At 34.3% G+C, this 20,993-nt stretch overlaps 1 protein-coding gene across 5 annotated transcripts in view; it reads left to right on the top strand.

Moving 5' to 3' along the window:
• FAM133A (family with sequence similarity 133 member A) overlaps positions 1-20,993 on the top strand; it is a 38,543-nt gene that overhangs the window by 3,658 nt on the left and 13,892 nt on the right. Inside the window, exon 3 of one of the 5 annotated variants that reach the window (XM_025373224.1) lies at positions 906-940. The exons of the other annotated variants lie outside the window; for them this stretch is intronic. The gene's annotated coding sequence lies outside the window, so the exon portion shown is untranslated. The remainder of the gene's footprint in view (positions 1-905; positions 941-20,993) is intronic. 5 annotated transcript variants of the gene reach the window in all.

The following is a 20,993-nucleotide window of genomic DNA, read 5'->3' as shown; positions in this document are numbered from 1 at the left end:
GCTGCATTATATCCTATTTGTTCTACTGTGAAATGTACATATTAGTTTTATTATATCATATGCTTATTTTTCTTAATAAGGTTATATATAAATTATTTGCATAGTGATATGTTCTTTGTTCAATTACTAGATGATTTTTTTGTGGGAGGGCGGCTAAATGTTAATGCTTCTACATGAGATGATACATAACACAGAATCTGATAGTATACTCAGACTGAACATAGTACATTAACATCTGTTGATACCTCCCTTAATATGAATATACACACAATCCCTTCCACCACCCACTCCTGCCACACAAACACACAAAGTGTATAATGACACGTGTAGTAGCATTATCTTTTTTTGTAGGTATCTAAGAAGCGAAGCATTGCAAGTTCATTTATTTTTGAATGACTCTTCCTCCTGTTCTTCTTGGACAAGTTTTATCTGAATATACAAGTTAATTCTTTTTTAAAAACCATTTTATTGATGTATAATAGGCACACAACAAATGTGTCTATCTGTGAAAGTATCACCACAGACAAAATAATGAAAATTGTATCATCCCTGAAAGTTTCCTCATATGCCTTTGAATCCCTCCTCTTGTCCCTAGACAATAGCTAATCTGTTTTCTGTTCCTATAGATGAATTTGCATTTTCTAAAATTTTATATAAGTGGAATAATGTAGTATGTTCCTCTTTTTGCCTGTCTTTGCAGAATTATTTTGAAATTTACCCATGTGGTTGTGTGTATCAGGAGTTTACTTTTCCTGTTTACTGCCGAGTAATTATTCATTACTTGGCAATACTATGATTTGTTGATGGGCATTTTTGTTGTTTTGAGTTCTGGGCTACTACAAATAAGCCTGCTATGATCATTTGTATATAAGTTTTGTATGGACATATGTTTTAATTTCTTTTAGCAAAATTCATAGGAGTGGAATGACTAGATCACATGGTAGGTGTATGTTTCACTTTTTAAGAAATTACCTATTTTCCAAAGTGGTTGTTTTGCATTTCCACCAACAGTGCTAACATTTGATATGGGCAGTGTTTTAAAAGTTAGCCATTCTAATAAGTATTCAGTAGTATTTCATTGTGATCTTAATTTATATTTCTTTGAGAGTTCTTTATATACTCTGGATGCAAGTTCTTTGTCAGTTATAACTTCTGCAAATATTTTCTCTCAGACTGCATATTTTCTTTGAATTCTCTTAAGGGTGCCTTTTACTGTTTTTAAAGAGGAAACGTTAGTAATTTTTATATTGATACATCATACATCATATTTTGGGGCACATGTGATTTTAATACATGAATACAATGTGTAATGGTCAAATCAAGGTAATTGGGATAAGAAGTTTGCAATTTTGATGAAGTACAATTTATCTTGTTTTTCTTCTATGGAGCATACTTTGGGTGTCATCTCTTAGAAATCTTTGCTTAACCCAAAGTCACAATTATTTTCTTCCTTTTTTTTTTTAAGTTTTATACTTTTTGGTTTTGCATTTAGGTGTGATACATTTTTGCAAAAAGTACAAGGTATGGATTGAAGGTTTATTTCTTTTGATGTAGATATACAGTTTTTCCAGCACTGTTTTTGAATAGACTGTCTTTTCACCACTGACTTGCCTTTGCACATTTGTCAAAAATTAGCTGTCCTTGTATATGTGGGTCTGTGTTGGACTCTCTAATCTGTTCCTTTGTGTACTGATTTTAATGACACAATCGGTAGTTATCCATTTGTTAGATACATTTGGGAAAGAATGAGAACAAAATTGTGTGATAACAGAATTTCATTACAATGGAGACAGTCACAGGAGCTGGATCTTCATCCTTGACCTTTCACTTCTGCTCCCAACTATGTGACATAGAGGGTCAGATAACAGCAGTAAAAACCTAGAACAGAAATAACAAAAAAAAAACCATAAATGTTCTTCTATTTTGTGGAGTTGCCAGTGTGTAGATGTCTACAGCCCAGCCACAAGAATGGTAGTTAGCATTATTCAGGAGCACAAATAATGCCCTGTTTTTCTCACATCTGATAAAGAGAGACCTACTTGCTAAAATGGAAATATTAAGTAGAAAGTATATTCAAGCTGTTAATAAATTATGGTTCAAAGAAGAATAATAATAAAACATTGGTTGTTATGATGTTGCTATTATTAATAGTAGTAAATAAAACATTTGCTGTTTTATAACATTTTAAACGATAGCAGTGGTTTTCAAACAAAAATATTTCATTTTATACTTATTCTTATAATGTGGATATACTCAAATGAACAGAATATGGTATGTTGTTATAGATTTTTATTTTTTAAGGAACCATTTCTGAATTGCATTTCTAGCACTATACCCTTAACTGCATGGCGTTTAAAAGGGAAGTTAAAATTAATGCAATGTAAGGTAAGGAAAATTATTTCCCAATTTGGATATTTAACATAGCGCTATTTTTTTAAAGAAAATTTAATTGTCATGTAAAAATTACATATATTTTTGCCATATAACATGATGTTTTGGTATATGTATACATTATTGAATGACTAAATCAAGCATTTTAACATATATGTTACCTTAAATACTTATTTTTTTCTGGTGAGAACCCTCAAAATCTCTCTTACCTCCCTCCTGTCTAGCTGAAATGTTGTGTCTTTTTTTTTTTTTTTCGCTTTATCGCCCAGGCTGGAGTGCAGTTTGCGATCTCGGCTCGCTGCAACCTCCACCTCCCGGGTTCAAGTGATTCTCCTGCCTCAGCCTCCAGAGTAGCTGGGACTACAGGTGCATACCACCACACCTGGCTAATTTTTCTTTTCTTTTCCTTTTGTTTTTTTTTTTTTTAGTAGAGATGGGGTTTCACCATATTAGCCAGGATGGTCTCTATCTCCTGATCTCATGATCCACTTGCCTTGGTCTCCCATATTGCTGGGATTACAGGCATGAGCCACTGTGCTAGGCCATGTTGTGTCTTTTGAACAGTAGTTCCTCAAACCCCCAACTCCCAATTGTCTGGTAACCACCATTTTACTCTTTGTTTCTATGAATGTGACATTTTTATGCTCCACATGTAAGTGAGATCACGTGGTATTTGTCTTTCTGTGCCTGGCTTATTTCACTTAGCATATTGTTCTCCAGGTTTATGTATGTTGCCACAAATGACAAGATTTCCCTTTTTAAATTCTGATCAATACTTCATTGTGTATATATACAATATTTTCTTTATCCATATATCAATTGATGGACACTTAGGTTTATTCCATATCTTGGCTATTGTACATAATGCTGCAATGAAAATGGGAGTACAGATATCTCTTCAATGTATTGATTTCATATCCTTTGGATATATACTCAGTACTGGGATTACTAGATCATATGGTAGTTCCATTCTTAAGGTAGTTTTGAGGAATGTCCATACTGTTTTCCATAATGGCTATACTAATTCACCTTACCAGCAACAGTTTACAAGGGTTAGCTTTTCTCCACATTCTCACCAACACTTACCTTTTGTCTTTTTGATAATACCTATCCTAACAGGCGTGAGATGATATCTCATTATGGTTTTAATTTGCGTTTACCTGATTAGTGATGTCAAATGTTTTTTCATATACCTATTGGCCATTTGTATGCCTTTTGAAAAACCTCTCTTCAGATCTTTTGCCCATTTTTTAAATTACGTTTTTTTAAATTACTGAGTTGTTTGATGAGTTCCTTATACATTTTGAATATTTAACCCCTTATCATATGTTTGGTTTGCAAATATATTCTGCCATTCCATATGTTGCCTCTTTACTCATTTACTTCCTTTATTTTAGGAACATTTTTAGTTTGATGTGATGCCTTTCGTCTATTTTTGCTTTTGTTGCTAATGCTAGTTTTGAATGTACAAACAGCATGTATTTTTCAAAATGTAAAACCACATCACAGAAGAATATTTTTACAAGGGTAATGAAGATTTTTTTGCCTGTAGTACTCATCTGAAGAATTTCTATCCTAAAATTCAAGTAAAGCAGACCTTTTTATTGCAAGTTTGAAAGTATTTTATTTAATTTTACTAAAAAGGAAGGAAAAATCCAGACTTTGAAAAATGAAAAATGCTTACTATATATAGATAGATATATCTTATGTGCATATGATATATATGTATATATCTTATATGATATCTTAGATATAGCTATCTATCCGTCTATCTATGCAATGGCTATTTCCCCATTTTGCAATTTATTTGGACAAAGTAGAAGAAGCCCAAAGTGACATTTTCTGCCGAATTTTTTCCAGAATATCCAAATATATTTAATTAATTTCATTAGGTACCTCCTCTGAGAAAAAAAAATAGCTCTCCATTCTGGTAGATGTTTCTATGAAAGTATATGTTTAGTATGTAGTATAGACTAATGCTTCAGCAAATCTGCTGTTGATACTTTCAAGGGAATGATAGCTAACACTTCACAATTCTCTAAGAAGTGAGTAAACAAACAAGATGTCAATGCACTAATTGTTGCTTTTGGTTAAAAAATCTGCTTCTCAGAGAAAGAAGAAATAGAGGCATGCATTCTCTAGATTCATTACTTTGATTTAGCAACTCTCTTAAAACAGGTGTAAACAAAATTTTAAAATGATAATATTGACCACGTTTGTCTGTCTTCTCTTATAACCAGCATTTGTCTATCTGAAAGAATGAGTATTTTTGTTTGTTTGTTTAGAGGTAACTGGATACCTTAATTAAAACTGTTTCATTATTTACATCATGAGAATGTGTTATAGCCTTCTTTGTAAGAAAGATTAAATATGACATGAAAAGAAAATTATGTAAATGTTAGACTAGTTGACCAATCTGCTTGTAGCAGCCCCCAAACTGCTCCTTAGCCTCTCAGATATGCTATACATAGTTCTTAGAAAGGTCTTTCTGAAAACACTTATATCCTTTCTCTAATCCTAAACTTTTAGTGATACTCCATGTCTGGAATCAAACCAGTGTATAAGTACAAGCTGTGTCCTTTACCCTCTAGTGACCGTGGGCAAATTTCTTAACTCTCTATGCCTCAATTTCCTCATCTGTAGAATGGGGATAATAATAGTGCCCACCTCACAGAGCAATGGTGAGCTTGAAATGACATAGTACATGTAAAATTCTTATAACATGGTGAATGTCCAAACAGTTTTTACTAAACTTATCTTCTCCAGGAATAGTTACCCAATGGAACATAGTTCTTTAACTCTGTCTTTCCTTCAGAGCTTATTTGCTTGGGGTGTATTACATTTTTGTGTGCTTTATGATAAACATTATAACAGAGCCACATACATCATTTGTTGCGTGTACACACACATGTTCTTTTCCTATGTATATTTTAAATTTACCTAGGAGAGGGACCAAGATATTTTCTTATTTATAATCCTCTGTCCTCTCTCAGAGAATTGCTCTGCACAAGAATACATTTAGTACTGTACTAATTAACTTCTTAAACAAATGAACTGGCTTCCTTGCAGCAGTACCTTTTTTTTTTTTTTTTTTTTTTTTGAGACAAAGTTTTGCTCTTGTTGCCCATGCTGGAGTGCAATAGTGTGATCTCGGCTCACTGCGACCTCCACCTCCCGGGTTCAAGCCATTCTCCTGCCTCAGCCTCCCAAGTAGCTGGGATTACAGGCATTCACCACCACGCCCAGCTAATTTTTGTATTTTTGATAGAAATGGGGATTAACCCTGTTGGTCAGTTGGTCCCGAACTCCTGACTTCAAGTGATTCACTTGCCTCGGCCTCCCAAAGTGCTGGGATTACAGGAGTGAGCCACCACATTCAGCCAGCAGTACCATTTTTTACTTGCTGTTCAAATAAAATTTGTTTTAGCCTTTAATTGCATTCTAATTTAACAATTGTCTCTTAATTGTGCCTGATTTACTGATGCATAATTGTTATGCAACAAATTACATTAGTTTACTAAATTTTCAGGTTTTAAAGAATTGGTGTTTTGCCAACCAACTTCTAAATAGTAACACCTCATAAACTATTAACAGTTAGGAGGACACACAGAGTCTTCAGGAGAAAAATTTTGGAATCTAATGATGATCCACACTTAATATTAAATTAAAATGTCTGTTTATTTAACCCTTTTATTTCATTAGTATTTTATTTCTAAAGGACAATATTCCTAGATAATTATTGCAAAATTGCTTTACATATAATGAGCATTTAAAGGAAAATATAGATCAAATTACCAGAGCTTCTTATTTTAATAAACAGTACTCTGAATATCTCATAAAATGGCTACCCTAATGACCTAATTACTTTTATTCTTATCAGAATCTGTTGCTTGAATTAAGCATAATCAAACTTGCCACATTGCATTTTCCTGTCTCGTAAATTACTGAAAACAACTTCCCTCCAATTTCTTTGTTGTTTAAAAGATACTTTTCTTTGGAAAGTCAAGTCATATTTCTATTATAATTATAAAAATAATACATGCTTGTTTTTTGAGGAACCTCCATACTGTTCTCCAGTGGCTGTATTAGTTTACATTACTACTTAAAATGTATGAGTTCCCTTTTCTATGCATCGTCACCTGCATTTGTTAATTTTTATCTTTTTTATAATAGCCATCCTAACTGGGGTGAGATGATATCTCTTTGTGGTTTTGATTTGCATATCCCTGATGATTAGTGATGTTGAACATGTTTTCATATATTTGTTGGCCATTTGTATGTCTTCTTTTGAAATGTCTGTTCAGATAATTTGCCAATTTTTGAAAAAAAATTTTTTTGCCGTTCTGAGTTATTTGCATATTCTGGATATTAATTCCCTGTTGGATGAATAGTTTGCAAATATTTTCTCCCATTCTCTAGGTAGACTTTTCACATTGTTGATTGTTTACTTTGCTGTGCACAAGCTGTTTAGTTTGATATAGCCCTATTTTTTTATTTTTGCTTTTGTCACCTGTGTTCTTGAGGTCTTATTCATGAAGTCTTTTCCCAAATCAGTGTCCTGAAGCATTTACTCTATGTTTTCTTCTAATAGATTTATTGTCTTGTGTCTTACATTTAAGTCTGATCCATTTTGAGTTTATTGTTGTATAGGGAGAGAGGTAGGGGAGTATAGTTTCAGTTTTCTGCCTATGGTTATCCAGTTTTCCCAGCACTATTTATTGAAGAGTCTGCCCTTTCCCAATAAGTGTTCTTGGAGCCTTTGTCAAAAATCAGTTGGGTGTGGATATGTGGATTAATTTTTTGATTTTCTGTTCTGCTCTATTGAACTATGTGCCTCTTTTTGTGCAAGAAGTCAAATTTTTTTAAATACAAAAGTCAGTTATTGAAACATTTAGATGGTTGGGAAAATGCCAGAAACCAGAGCTCAAGGACATATCTGCCTTGGTAACTTAGAACAACAGAGCTGGTTCTCAATATGTAAAAAAGATGTCCATAATAGAGTTTCAAATGAAAAAAGTAAGTTGTGAGACAATATCTATTATTTGATCCCATCTATATAAAAAATATAGATGTATATATGTTTGTGCATGTGTGTTTGTTTTCATTTACATAGAAAAATGTCTGACAATATATACATCGAACCAGTGAAATTAGATTGAAGGAAAAGCTTTAACTTTTTATTTTCTATCTGAATCACTTTTTGAATTTTTAAAACAAGCATGTATTATTTTTATAGTTAAAAAAACAAACATTTAAGACAATAATGAATAACATTGTTTGCTTAAATTGGGTCATTATTTGGTCAAAGCTTATATAGAGAGCTGAAACAGTGTTTCAATTACTACTTTTGCAAAGTAGGAACTATCTTTCACTTGAACAGCACTCATACAGGCTGCTCTGAGGTATCATCATACATGGGTGCTATGTAAATTGTACCATTTTTAAAGAGTTTATGCTTTATTCTGATAGGTATTTGAAGCTTTTATGTATTGTTCTTTCCAAATAGCATGGTATTTTCTTGGGATGACTATAAAGTTATCAGAGGCAGTACTATCCTCCTTTCCATTATGTTCACTGTCTAAGTTCTGTGAAATTACTTTTATTTTAATTGTTTCTTCTTATTTCAAAACTTCTGTTCTTTGGCTTATTGACTCATACAGCTGTTTTTAATGGAGAAAATGACTATTGCTTCTAGAGACTTTTCTTGCCTGAAAAATGAAGATCGTGAGTTGGCTAATCATTCTTCTGATAAGTTTATTTTTACTCTTGTAGGAAAAACTTGAGCCAATTTCTACAAATGTCTATTTTAATTTTATGATATCTTTTTTCCTATAGTTTTGTGATGATTTGAAGAAATTTCAACCTATAAAATATTGCTTGATCACAAAATCACTAGGCAGATTGCACTTTTTCTGCAAATGATGTGTACCTAATTTAGCTGCAAATGATCTATGCATGCTTATAAATTTATAATATGCTTACCAAGAGATTCTATTAATTCAGTAAGACTTATGCTTACTGGACTGAAATTTGAAGTCATGGGACCAACGTTATTATAAAATAGTAAAAAGAAAAATTAATAGTATGCAAATTTCAGAGAGATAGCCATGAACACTGATAGAATATTCTAATAATTGTTCCCTTCTACACTGTCTTACGTTCCAATCATCATTTCACTGTTTAGACTTCTGTCATTTCCCACATGGATTATTCACCTCACCTTCATTTATCTTCCAACCTCAAGCTCTCTTGCTTCCCTTCCAACGTACATACTCTGAAATTAACCCTTTTGCCAGGCATGCTGGCTCATGCCTGTAATCCCAGCACTTTGGGAGGTCAAGGTGGGCAGATTACTTGAAGTTAGGGGTTCAAGACCAGCCTGGCCAACATGGTGAAACCTGGTCTCCACGGAAAATACAAAAATTAGCTGGGCGTGGTGGCAGGCACCTGTAATCCCAGCTACTCGGGAGGCTGAGGCAGGAGAATCACTTGAACCTGAGAGGCAGATGCTGCAGTGAGCCTAGATGGCGCCACTGTACTCCTGCCAGGGTGACAGAGTGAGACTCCATGCCCCTGCCCCCCCAAAAAAGAAAAAAATAAAAGAAATTAACCCTTTTAAAATGTAATTTTCTTCATATCATTCCCTTCTCTAAAATCTGCAGTCACTTCTCATTTAAAGCCAGCATGACATAGGGATAAGAACATCAGTTTTGAAGATTTAGAGTTTAAACTTTGGCCTGCCACATAGCCTCTAGTAGGTAATTTTATACAACTTAGATTCCATAGTCAAACATACCCACCTTTGCCAGTCGCTAGCTGTGTAGCCTTGGGAATTTACTTTCACAAATACATAGTCTTCTTTTCAGTGAAACGTGGAAAATAATACATAGCTATGTCAATTAGGACTTTTTAGTTACAAGCAACCGAAATAGACTCTGGCTAACTTATGTAATATTTAATTCATTGGAAAAATATCAGGGTCTCACAGAATCAATGGGAGGCTAGTGAGTTAGGTATGGAAACAGGCAGAAACTGAAGTAGCCCTGCAGACCAAGGAAACAGGGAGTACAACATGGCCCCATAGCCAGAATAGTCTAATCATGATGTTGAGGCTGAGATAAACTGGAACATCAGTCATTTTCAATCCAATTATTTGCTACTTGGCTATAGGAGGATGAGGCTGCTGGTCATAGTCTCACTTGACTACTGTAGAAAGAAAACAAGAGTGCCATGAGACACAGGAAATGGATTTCCATTGTCTAATGTACAAAAGATGCCCACTAGGCATGTGACCCACCAGTCACATAATAGTGCTTAGTAAAGGGCTGTTTTAACAAGTCTAGACTCATTTATCAGGCATTCGTGGCCATTCACTTTCTGGCCTCAGCCTACTTTTTCAAACTTAGTTTTCCTCTGCATAAGCCCTGAATTTTCCTATCTGCTCTTCTCACTCAGCCCATTCCCACTGCCTGAAATGCTTTTGACCTGTTACTTCGTAAAAAGATGTATGACTGCACATGCATGTTTAATAGCAGCATAATTCACAATTGCAAAAATATGGAACCAACCTAAATGCCCATAAACCAATAGTGGATAAAGAAAATGTGGTATATCTACAACAGCCATAAAATGGAATAAAATGGCCTTTGCTGCAACTTGGATGAAACTGGAGGCTCTTTTTCTAAGTGAAGTAACTCAAGAATGGAAAAAGAAATATCATATGTTCTCACTTGTAAGTGGGAGCTAAGTATGAAGATGCAAAGGCATAAGAATGATATAATAGACTTTGGGGACTCGGATGGAGGGATGAGAAGAGATGAGGGATAAACAACTACATATTGGGTACAATGCACACTGCTCAGGTGATTAGTGCACCAAAATCTCAGAAATCACCACTAAAGAATTTACCCATGTAACCAAAGACCACCTGTGCCCCAAAAACTATTGAAATATAATTAAAAATGTTTTAAAAGATTAAAAAGATATGTGATTGACACATAATGGTTATACATATATATGGGTTACAACATGGTGTTTTGGTACATGTATATATGTTGCATAATGATCAACTAGGGCAAGTAACATATGCATCACCTTAAACATCATTTCTTTGTGATGAACATTCAGTAACCTTTCTTGTAGCGATTTTGAAATATATAATGCATTGTCGATAACTCTAGTCGTCTTACTATGCAATAGAACACCGGAATTTATTCTTCCTAACTGTAACTTTGTAGCAATGACCAATCTCTTCCCATCCCCAGACGGACTCACTACCTTCCTCACCCTCTGTTAACCACTGATCTACTTTCTACTTCCATAAGAGCAACTTTTTAAATTCTACATATTAGTGAGACCATGTGGAATCTTTCTGTCTCTGGATTATTTCACTTAACATAATCTTCTTCAGATTCATCCATGTTGCTGCAAATGACAGGATTTCACTCTTTTTATGGCTGAATAGCATTCCATTATGTTTGTATATCACATTTTCTTTGTCTGTTCATCTGTTGATGGACATTTAGGTTGATTCCATATCATGGCTATTATGAAAATTGCTTCAATAAACATGGGAATATAGATACATCTTTGATATACTGATTTTTCTTTTCCTTTTTCTTTTTTTTTTTTTTGGCAGAGGTATCTATACCCAGCAGTGGAATTGCTGGATCATATGGTAGTTCTATTTTTAGTTTTTTAAGGCACCACCAAACTGTTTTTTCAAAATGGCTATACTAATTTACATTCCCATCAGTAGTGTGTAAGGGTTGCCTTTTCTCCAAATCTCTCATATTTTAATATTCAACTTATCTTTTCTAAGGCTTAGTTCTCCTTTTTCTGGTCCCAGAATCACTGATTTTCTGTTTCCTCATTTTCTTTTAATCATGTATTGCTTGTTAATATCTTTTTTCAATGGTAGTCTTGTATCTTTGTCTAACTATTTATGTGCCTCACTTTTCCCATATAGATTATAAACCCCTTGAGAGGAGAGATCATGTATCATTTATTTATTTGTTTTCTTGATAACCCAGTGTTATGTATGTAGTAGATGTTCATTACCTTATAATAAAAGTTTTTTCATTTCATTTCATTTTCTCGAAATCATTTTTGCCAAATGAACTTATGATGAATGAATGCAAGAATGTGAGTCATTAATTTAAATCAATACTAATTTAATTACCCACTGTATATGTACCACCATATTGATTGCTTTGGGGGGACAGAAAAAACAAACTTGAAAATTGCTTTAGGAGTAGCTCACAATCTGATTTAGGAGAGAAAAAAATACAAGTATGAGACACCCCCAGAACAATTATATAAATAAGTAAAATAAATAATGTAAAAATTTTAAATATCAGTGCTAAGGATATAAGAAAATGTAAATGCATGACTTAACTATATATATACACACATATATACACACACATATATGTGTGTATATATACGTATATATACATGTATATATATAACTATATATATATGTATGTGTGGTACAAGCAGATTGCTTTGTCTGGCATAAAGGGATTATGTTGGAAAATATAGACATGGTATTGGAGAATACAACAGTTATAAATTTAGATTTAATATAATAGGTAACAGCAATCATTTTTTCATTTTTGCTTTTGTTTTTTGAGACGAAGTCTCACTCTTATCCCCGAGGTTGGAGTGCTATGGCACGATCTCGGCTCACTGCAACCTCTGCCTCCCGGGTTCGAGTGATTCTCCTGCTTCAGCCTCCCAAGTAGCTGGGATTACAGGCGCCTGCCACCATGCCCAGCTAATTTTTGTATTTTTAGTGGAGATGGGGTTTCACCATGTTGGCCAGGCTTGTCTCGAACTCCTGACCTCAGGTGATCTTCCCACCTCGGCCTCCCAAAGTGCTGGGATTACAGGCATGAGCTGCTGCACCTGGCCACAGCAATCATTTTTTAATTAAATTTTTAAAAATTTTGGTAAAAGTGATAGTTGATTAAATACAATAAAGTCCATATATCCAAAGAAACACTAATCTGCTGTCAATAGTGATAAATATTTATTGACTTAGAAAAATGATCATGATATAGTATTTAGTCATGCAAGCAAGTTACAAAATATTATGTATATAAACTTGCTTTTTTTTAAATAAAGGGTATAAATATGCATTAAAATATCTGGAAGTATAATCAACACGATATTAACTATGTTTACATATAAGTAGTATACTCCATGGTTATTTTTTGTTTATCTGTATTTTTTTTCAGGAGATATTTTTCGTTGAAAAAATGCATATGTAAATTTAAAGACACTACAAGTTTTCAAGGACTGTGGTGATATGAAGATAGAACATGAGGTAGATTGCTTTAGCACCTATGCATAAGGATATAAAACCAGCAAGACTTATTTGATGAGACAATGGAAAGGGCACATTTAAGAGATGCTTTGGAGAAAATCAGTTTTACTAGGTTTCTAATTTAATATGGGATTAAGATAAGGAGACTGAAGACAACACTGAAGTTGTGAGAAACATGGGAAAATATAGGTACCACTAATAGGTATAGGAAAATTGAGAAAGAAAACAAGAGATGGAGGAGTTACCTTTTGCCAGGAGGAGTATAAGAGGTAACCAACTGTATGAGATGAAAACTGGAAAAAAAAAAAAAAAAGGCTTAGAAGTCAGGGCTGGAGATATAGATTTAGGTGTAAAGAGTGTTAGTATAGAAGTAGAAATTACGAAAATCGGTGCATACGGTGAGCCTAATAAAGCTAAGTAAGGACTTAAGAAAATCCACTAAATTGTTTTTATTTACTATATCCCTGTGTGTTTTTTAAAAACCTTTATTGAAATAGAATTACATAACATAAATTTCACTCATTATATGTGTATAATTTAATAATTTTAGTAAATTTGTAGAGAGCTGTATGACCATCGCCATAATTGTTAGAATTTTCCCGTCTCCCCAAAAAGTTATCTAGGGCCTGTTAGCAGTCAATACTTGTTTTTACATCCAGGCTTAAGCAAACACTCTTCTGGTTTCTGTCTATATAAATTTGCCTTTTCTGTACATTTTATCTAAATAGAATCATACAGTATATTCCCCCTCGTGCCTGGCTTCTTTCACTTATGTTTTTGAGGTCCATCCATGTTATAGCATGGATCAATAGTTTTTCTTTTTAATTGATGAATACTATTCCATTGTATGACTGTATCACATTTTATTCATCTGTTTACTAGGTGGTGGATATTTGGACGGTTTCCAGTTATTTTTGTTATTATGTGTAATGCTACTATACATGTTTACATACATGTATTTGTGTAGACACATGTTTTTGTTTCTCATGGATATATTTCTAGGAGTAGAATTGCTGTGTTGTATAGTGTATTTGTGATTAATTTGTTAAGAAACTACCAAAATATTTTCCAATGTGACTGTACTATATGACATTACCAGCAGCAAATGCACTGTGGGCCACTTTCTGTGTGTCCTCATCAACACTTGGTATAATTTGCCTTTTTATTATGGTCATTCTAGTGTATATGTAGTAGTTTCTTGTTGACTTCTGATTTGCATTTCCCTAATGACGAATGATGTTGAACATCTTTTCATATCCCTTTTAACCATTTTGTGTATTTTCTTTGAAGAAATATTTATTCAAATTATTTGCCAATTTTTAATTTTTTGGTCTTAATAATTATTGACTTGTAAGAGTTTTTCAAATATTCTGGATATGATCAGATGTATGATTTGCAATATTTTCTCTTATGTTCTTTTAATGATGACTTTTGAGTAACACAAGTTGATGAAGTCCAATTTATAATTTTTTTTCTTCTTTGAAACATGCTTTCAATATTTTACCTAAGAACTCTTTGCCCAACCCCAACTCATGGAAATGTTCTCCTATATTCTCTTCTAGAATTTTATAACTTTAGCTCTTACCTTTAGGTCTTACATTTAGGCCTGTGATCTGTTTTGAGTTAACTTTTTATATATGATGTGAAGTGTCTAATTTCTTTCTTTCCAAAAAAGATGGATATACAAATGTCCATTTGTTGAAAAGACTATCTCACCACTGAATTGTCTTTGTCCTTTTGTAGAAAATCAATTGACCATAAATGTATGGATTTGTTTTTAAACTATCAATTCTGCTCCACTTATTTATATTATATGTCAACACCACATTGTCTTAACTGGCTTTATAGTAAGTTTTGAAATCAGAAAGTATGAGTCATCTGATTTTACTCTACTTTTTCAAGATTGTTTCAGCTATTCTGGATCCCTTGTACTCTTATATGAATTTTCCAATCAATATGTCCGTTTTAGGATCAACTTGTCAATTTCTGTGAAGAAGCCAGCTGGTATTTTTGTAGGCATTGGATTTAATCTATCGGTCAAACTAGGGAGAATTGCCATGTTGACAGTGCTGATCCCTCCAACCCAAGAATATGAAATGTCTCTTTAGTTAGTTAGATATTCTTTAATTTCTTTCAGTAATGTTTTATGTTTTTCATTGTATGAGTCCTGATAGAACCTCTGAGCTAAATGAGCTAGGGGTGGGGAGTATGGGAGCAGCTATAGGTTACAGTTACTTACTATTCTTATCCAAAAGTCAGAGATTTTTCAAGCATAAATGCTTCTCAAATGGAGGTAGGTTTTTGGTTAATTTCCAGAGTACCAAAATTGTTGCTTTGTTAATTTTGTCCACGCTTATACAGGTAAGTATTTGCATTATACTTACCGATTCCATAACCCTAATCGAAAATTCAAAATCCAAAATGCTCTAATAAATATTTCCTGTGAATGTCGTGTTGCCACTCAGAACCTTTTGGGTTTTGAATCACTTTGGATTTCTGATGTTCAGATTAGGTATACTCAACCTGTAATACTTTTGGGGGAAAGGATTTCCTGATCTTCTCATCTAGTCGTAACTGGAAGTTCTGTCATCTGTGTATGTTTACGAGAATTTATGTTCCAAGTGCTTCTAGCTCCAAATGCTCAGTAACATAATATGTATTGAGATGCCAATTCAGTCAAAAAAACAGTTAAACTACCACTTGTCTTATAAAGACAAAACATTTAGGTTACTGAATAGTTTCCTTTTTCATATTGAATAGACTCTATGTTTTAGCATGGTGATAAAACAGTTACTGAGATTGGCTACATAATTTAAGTAAACAAAAGATATATTCCAGCACTTCTTATGTGTTCAATACCACAGGAAATAATGGATGAATAAATCATCATTGCTGCCCTAAGGATCCTGTAGACTAGGCAGTAGTAATGTGCTGCCATTGAACCTTTATGGCACTGTCATATTTTTAATTATGTAGTTACTTGTGATTTATTTAATATGAACATCCATAAAATCTGTGAGGTTAGGAACTATGGTAGTATTGTTTACCTCCGTGTTATAAGCATTTCCTAGCACAGTGTTTGGAACATAATAGACACTCCATAAATACTGTTTGAATGAATGAGTGAACAACATGTCATGGAAATATAGGGTAGAAGGAAATTATTTCCTACTAAGAGGACCAGAAAAGTCAGGGATTAAAGGAAAGGTTTCCAGTGAAAGGAAACAATGATGATTGTTTAAAGTCAAAGAGTTAGAAAAGACCCAGAAATATCTGAGGAACTGTAAGGTATTTTCTAGGGCTGTAGCATAGGAGTCATAGTGATGAGTCAAGGAAGAAAAGAGAATAAGAAGAAGAAAGTTAAGGGGAGATGAGTTTGGAGAAGCAAGTGGAAGCCAGGGTCTTTCTGACAAACTAATGACATTTTAAAAAGTCAAGGTTTTATTTTAAAGTAGGTAACTAGAGTTGGCAGTATGGAAGATGGACTGGACACAGAAAAGAGTAAATAATATGTATGCAAGCTGGGCAAACCCAATGTACAATATTTGCATAGCCATCTGTATTATGTATAGGATCCTCCTAAAAGCTGACCTGAGAGAGAGAGAGAGAGAGGGAGAGAGAGTGTAATGTCACTGAGATATATATTCTTTAATTTCAAAATTTGCTTTGGAATTTTTGTTAAATAGAGCCACATGGTCCTCCCTTTATATCCTTGTGACAGCATGATAATTCTTAATATTAACAATTCTAACAATATGAAATTACATCAGTATGACACATTTGCCTTTTGGAATTGTGCTCATATTAGTGCCATATTTGATTTTCACAAAAACTCACAAGATAGAGACAGCTTTTTTCATTGTACCAATGTGAAGACTATCCTAATAAAGGCTAAAAGATCAGCCTATGGTTTCGTAACCAGTACAAGTTAAGATGCAACATTAGAACGCTTTTTGAAGTCCAAACCCCTTCTAAAGGTAGCATGCATCCTTGCGTTTTAGTAATAATTTTACTGCTTTTGCTTTTTGTAACTAATGTTTCTTATAAAAGTTTTATAAGAAAGTTTTAACTTTGAAATAACAACAAGGTTAGCATTTGCTTCTTTGAAATTGCTCTTTTGAAGTATTTCCACAGTGTAAAAAGTTGAATAAAGAATTACCTAGATAATAGATTATGAATATAATATTTGTTAAAGTTAAAATGTTGGTTATTATCCAGTACAATAAAGCACCTGTATTTTAGACCTTTTACAAAACCCAAGGTACATTTTTTTAAAGGGAAAGAACAAGTGAGCACAGAGAAAAAATAATATTGGGTTGGCAGCACAGGGATCATCTTATATGTTTAGAAGGTGAGAGTAAGATCAAGAGAAGCACAGGTAGAAATGCAAAATGCAGATGAAAAATGTCAATATTACTGAGCATCTTTTGAGAAAGATGTTACATGCTTGTTTATAATGGTTTCATATGGAATATCTTTTGATGCAGTAAACCACATTGAAAATATTCTCCAGTTAATATAACACAATGAAAAACTTCTGCCATGGGATTTTTACAATAATAAACATTATACTAAACATTCTTGAGATCTCTTTAAAAGTTGATTGCTTGTACTTTAAAATTCGATGTATTGTGTGAAATCAATTCAAAGGGTCAGAAATTCAAGGTGAAATTAGGAAAAATTTAAATCCCCAGTAAGATAAAACACCTGCAAAATTAACCCAAGAGATGACTGGTGAGTAGATAATTCAATTTGGAAGCACCCAGAGTTTTGATTGAGTCTGAAGGAGACACAAATAGACCGTGATTATAAATTGAAAAAGTGAAATCTAATCATTTAACAGGAGAATGAATTATCAGAAAGAAAACTCCATTAGGGAAAATCAGAGAGCTGGCTGCAGGTTTCCAGCACTGTCTAGGAAAGAGAGTGTCCTGATTAGTAGATTGGAATATTCCAGTCCCCATCTCAATAATGGAGATGGGTAAGTACATCAAATTAAACCTTGAGGCAGTGATCATTAAAAAAATCTACTGACTCCCTTTTTAATGATTCCAGGCTCACCAAGGAGAACTCTGATTATGATTTTAATGTATGATATCCATACAAAAGTATGTATATGCTCTAATAGAGACAGAATATGCTGGTTATTAAACTAAACATTCCTGTGTTTATAATATTTACCAGTATAAGCTATTGCACGGGCATTCTGATTTATACTTAAATATCTTATGACTTTAGATAGGGAGAATTAGCCTCACTACTCCCGGTACTACTAGGACACTGACAGAATAGCAGTGTCTAACTGAAAGGAAACAAATATGTCTATATAGAAGGGCATGTTGGTGACAACATCCATCTGTTTGCAATTGGTAAAAGAACTAGGTGATGATAGAGAATATGCATATTTTTCCTATTCTCTGTATTGTTTTAATGTGAAATTTTTCATATGGCAATGGTTTTCAGACTTTAGTTTCTGAAGACTTTTTTTTTTTTTTTTTTTTTTTTTTGAGATGGAGTCTCAGCCTTGTCACCCAGGCAGGAGTTCAATGGCACAATCTCGGCTCACTGCAACCTCCGCCTCCTGGGTTCAAGCGATTCCTCTGCCTCAGCCTCCCAAGTAGCTGGGATTACAGGCATATGCCACCACGCCCGGCTAATTTTTTTTTTTTTTTTTTGAGATGGAGTCTTACTCTGTCGCCCAGGCTAGAGCGCAGTGGTGCGATCTCGGCTCACTGCCAGCTCTGCCTCCCGGGTTCACGCCATTCTCCTGCCTCAGCCTCCCGAGTAGCTGGGACTACAGGCGCCCGCCACCACGCCCAGCTAATTTTTGTATTTTTAGTAGAGACGGGGTTTCGCCGTGTTACCCAGGATGGTCTCGAACTCCTGGCCTCAGGTGATCTGCCCGCCTCGCCTCCCAAAGTGCTGGGATTACAGGCATGAGCCACCATGCCTAGCCCCGAAGACATTTTTTAAATTCCTAGGTCTTATTCCCAGAGATTCGGATACACTTGGTCTGGGATGAAACACAGGAATCTGCATTTTTAAACATCGCTCTGTATAATTCTCATCCTGAGGGTTAATGAACTATGAGCAGCACTCTTACACAGAGGAAAACTTTCTTAAAAGGATGGTTCACTGCTGGGCAAAATGTCATGGGTTTCTGTTAGGTTTCTGTTAACTGACTGAATTGAAACATTCTAACCAGTTCTAAGCCTGTGATTGGTCAGAACTGTGTATTCAAACCACAATGAGCATTGAGGAGGTAGCAGGCAGTTTGATAAGAATAACTGATTCGGGTTGTGGCTAGGGCAAGACAAAATGGCTGCCGTCTTCACTGCCGTATGCTTGGAGGTGAAGAACAGGAGATAAAATCCTTTGAGGGGGCCCTTGCTGTTCTATAGCAGAAGCAAATAGGTAAGTGTCAATGGCAAGGGGTAGCCTGGGAAACAGAATCCCACTAAAATCGCCATCATCTTCTCATAGCCACCTCAAAACAATTTAAGTAAAAACAACGTGCCTCTTATGGAAGTACAAGTGTCCTTTCCAGTGTCCTTTCTCTCAGACCCAGATTACTGCCTCTAAAACTTCTCTGATACAAAATCTTGGAGCTTCTTCAAGAGATGAGCAATTATTTAATTGAATATATGCAGTTAGAATAGGATTCCGGACATAGGGGGAGGGGAAACTAAGAGCTGGAAATTGCTTAAGAGTAGTATAGGGGGCCGGGCGCGGTGGCTAATGCCTGTAATCCCAGCACTTTGGGAGGCCGAGGCGGGCAGATCACGAGGTCAGGAGATCGAGACCATCCTGGCTAACACAGTGAAACCCTGTCTCTATTAAAAATACAAAAAATTAGCCGGGCATGGTGGTGGGCGCCTGTAGTCCCAGCTACTCGGGAGGCTGAGGCGAGAAAATGGCGTGAACCCGGGAGGCGGAGCTGGCAGTGAGCCGAGATCGCACTACTGCCTCCAGCCTGGGTGACAGAGCAAGACTCCGTCTCAAAAGAAAAAGAGTAGTATAGGCTAGGGTTGCAACCAGGAAGTGTCCGAGCTACAGTTTGAATTAATCAGACTTCAAAGTCTATATACCCCTTCCCTTGATTTTTCTAATTTTAATGTGTATTACAATCAACTGGAGTCCATGTTGAAAATGTAAAAAATATATATATATATATATATAAAAAATAGGCAAGTTAATATATTAAAAATAAAAATATGTTTTGAATAAAAAAAGGCAGGTGGTCAGTGGGTATTATTTGAGAAACATTTTTTCAGAGCGAAGTTGCTCAAACTTTTTAGTCTCAGGATTCCTTTATGCTGTTACAAATTACCAAGAACCTTAGAAAGCATTTGTTTATGTGGTAAATAATATCTGATATATAGTAGCTACTGATATTTGTGGTATTAAAAGTAAAACTGAGAAATGTTTACAATATTTAACCCGTTTGAAAATACCAAGAATAAACATTACCTGTTAATCAGGTAACATTTTATAAAATATAATTTTATTTTCCAAATTAAAAACATTTAGGGAAAACAAGATATACTATTGCATATTTTTAAAAATCTCCTTAATGCCTAGCTTAATAATTCTCTTATCTGTTTCTACAGTCTGTTGTGATATGATATTTTAGTTGAAGTATATGAAGAACATCAGACCTTACAAAAATACATGGTAAGAAAAAGGAGAACCTTGGAGACTCCCTGAAAGGATCTTGAAGATCCCCATGGTCATGGGACCATACTTTGAGTCCCTGTTTTGTAGGAATAGCTGTTTTTACTGTGAGAGAGTTCTATATTCATCAGTTTTTTTTTTTGACAATCAAAGTTTAGGGAAACTGAGGATCATTAAAAATGAATTTATTTCTTAGATTACTTAGGGTGGGGAAAATTATTTTATAAATATTACCGCAGTCACTCTTTCATTAATTTACTTTATTAGGTTTAAAGTACTATTGAAATATAAAAAAGAAGTGTAGGTGATGGGGAAGAATTTTGTTTAAAGAAATTGGGTTTTAGAACAATGATTAGATTGAGGGTAGAGTGGTTTCAATAGGCAGTGAGGAAGGAATACGTTAGGTAGACAATTATAGGTAGAAAAAGTGGGAGAGCAGGGACCAATCTATAGTTCTTTATAGTAGATAGTTGTTTACAATTGAATAAATAACAATAATGGTAAGAAAGTGCTAATTGTAACTTTCTAAAAAGGGTGATTAATTTGCCTGATAAAACAATATTTTGTTCTGGTCACGTACCTCTTCAAATTTTCTTAC

This window comes from Theropithecus gelada, chromosome X, assembly GCF_003255815.1.
Source record: "Theropithecus gelada isolate Dixy chromosome X, Tgel_1.0, whole genome shotgun sequence".
NCBI classification, from domain to species: domain Eukaryota; kingdom Metazoa; phylum Chordata; class Mammalia; order Primates; family Cercopithecidae; genus Theropithecus; species Theropithecus gelada.
This window is presented reverse-complemented; position numbering and strand designations above follow the sequence as displayed.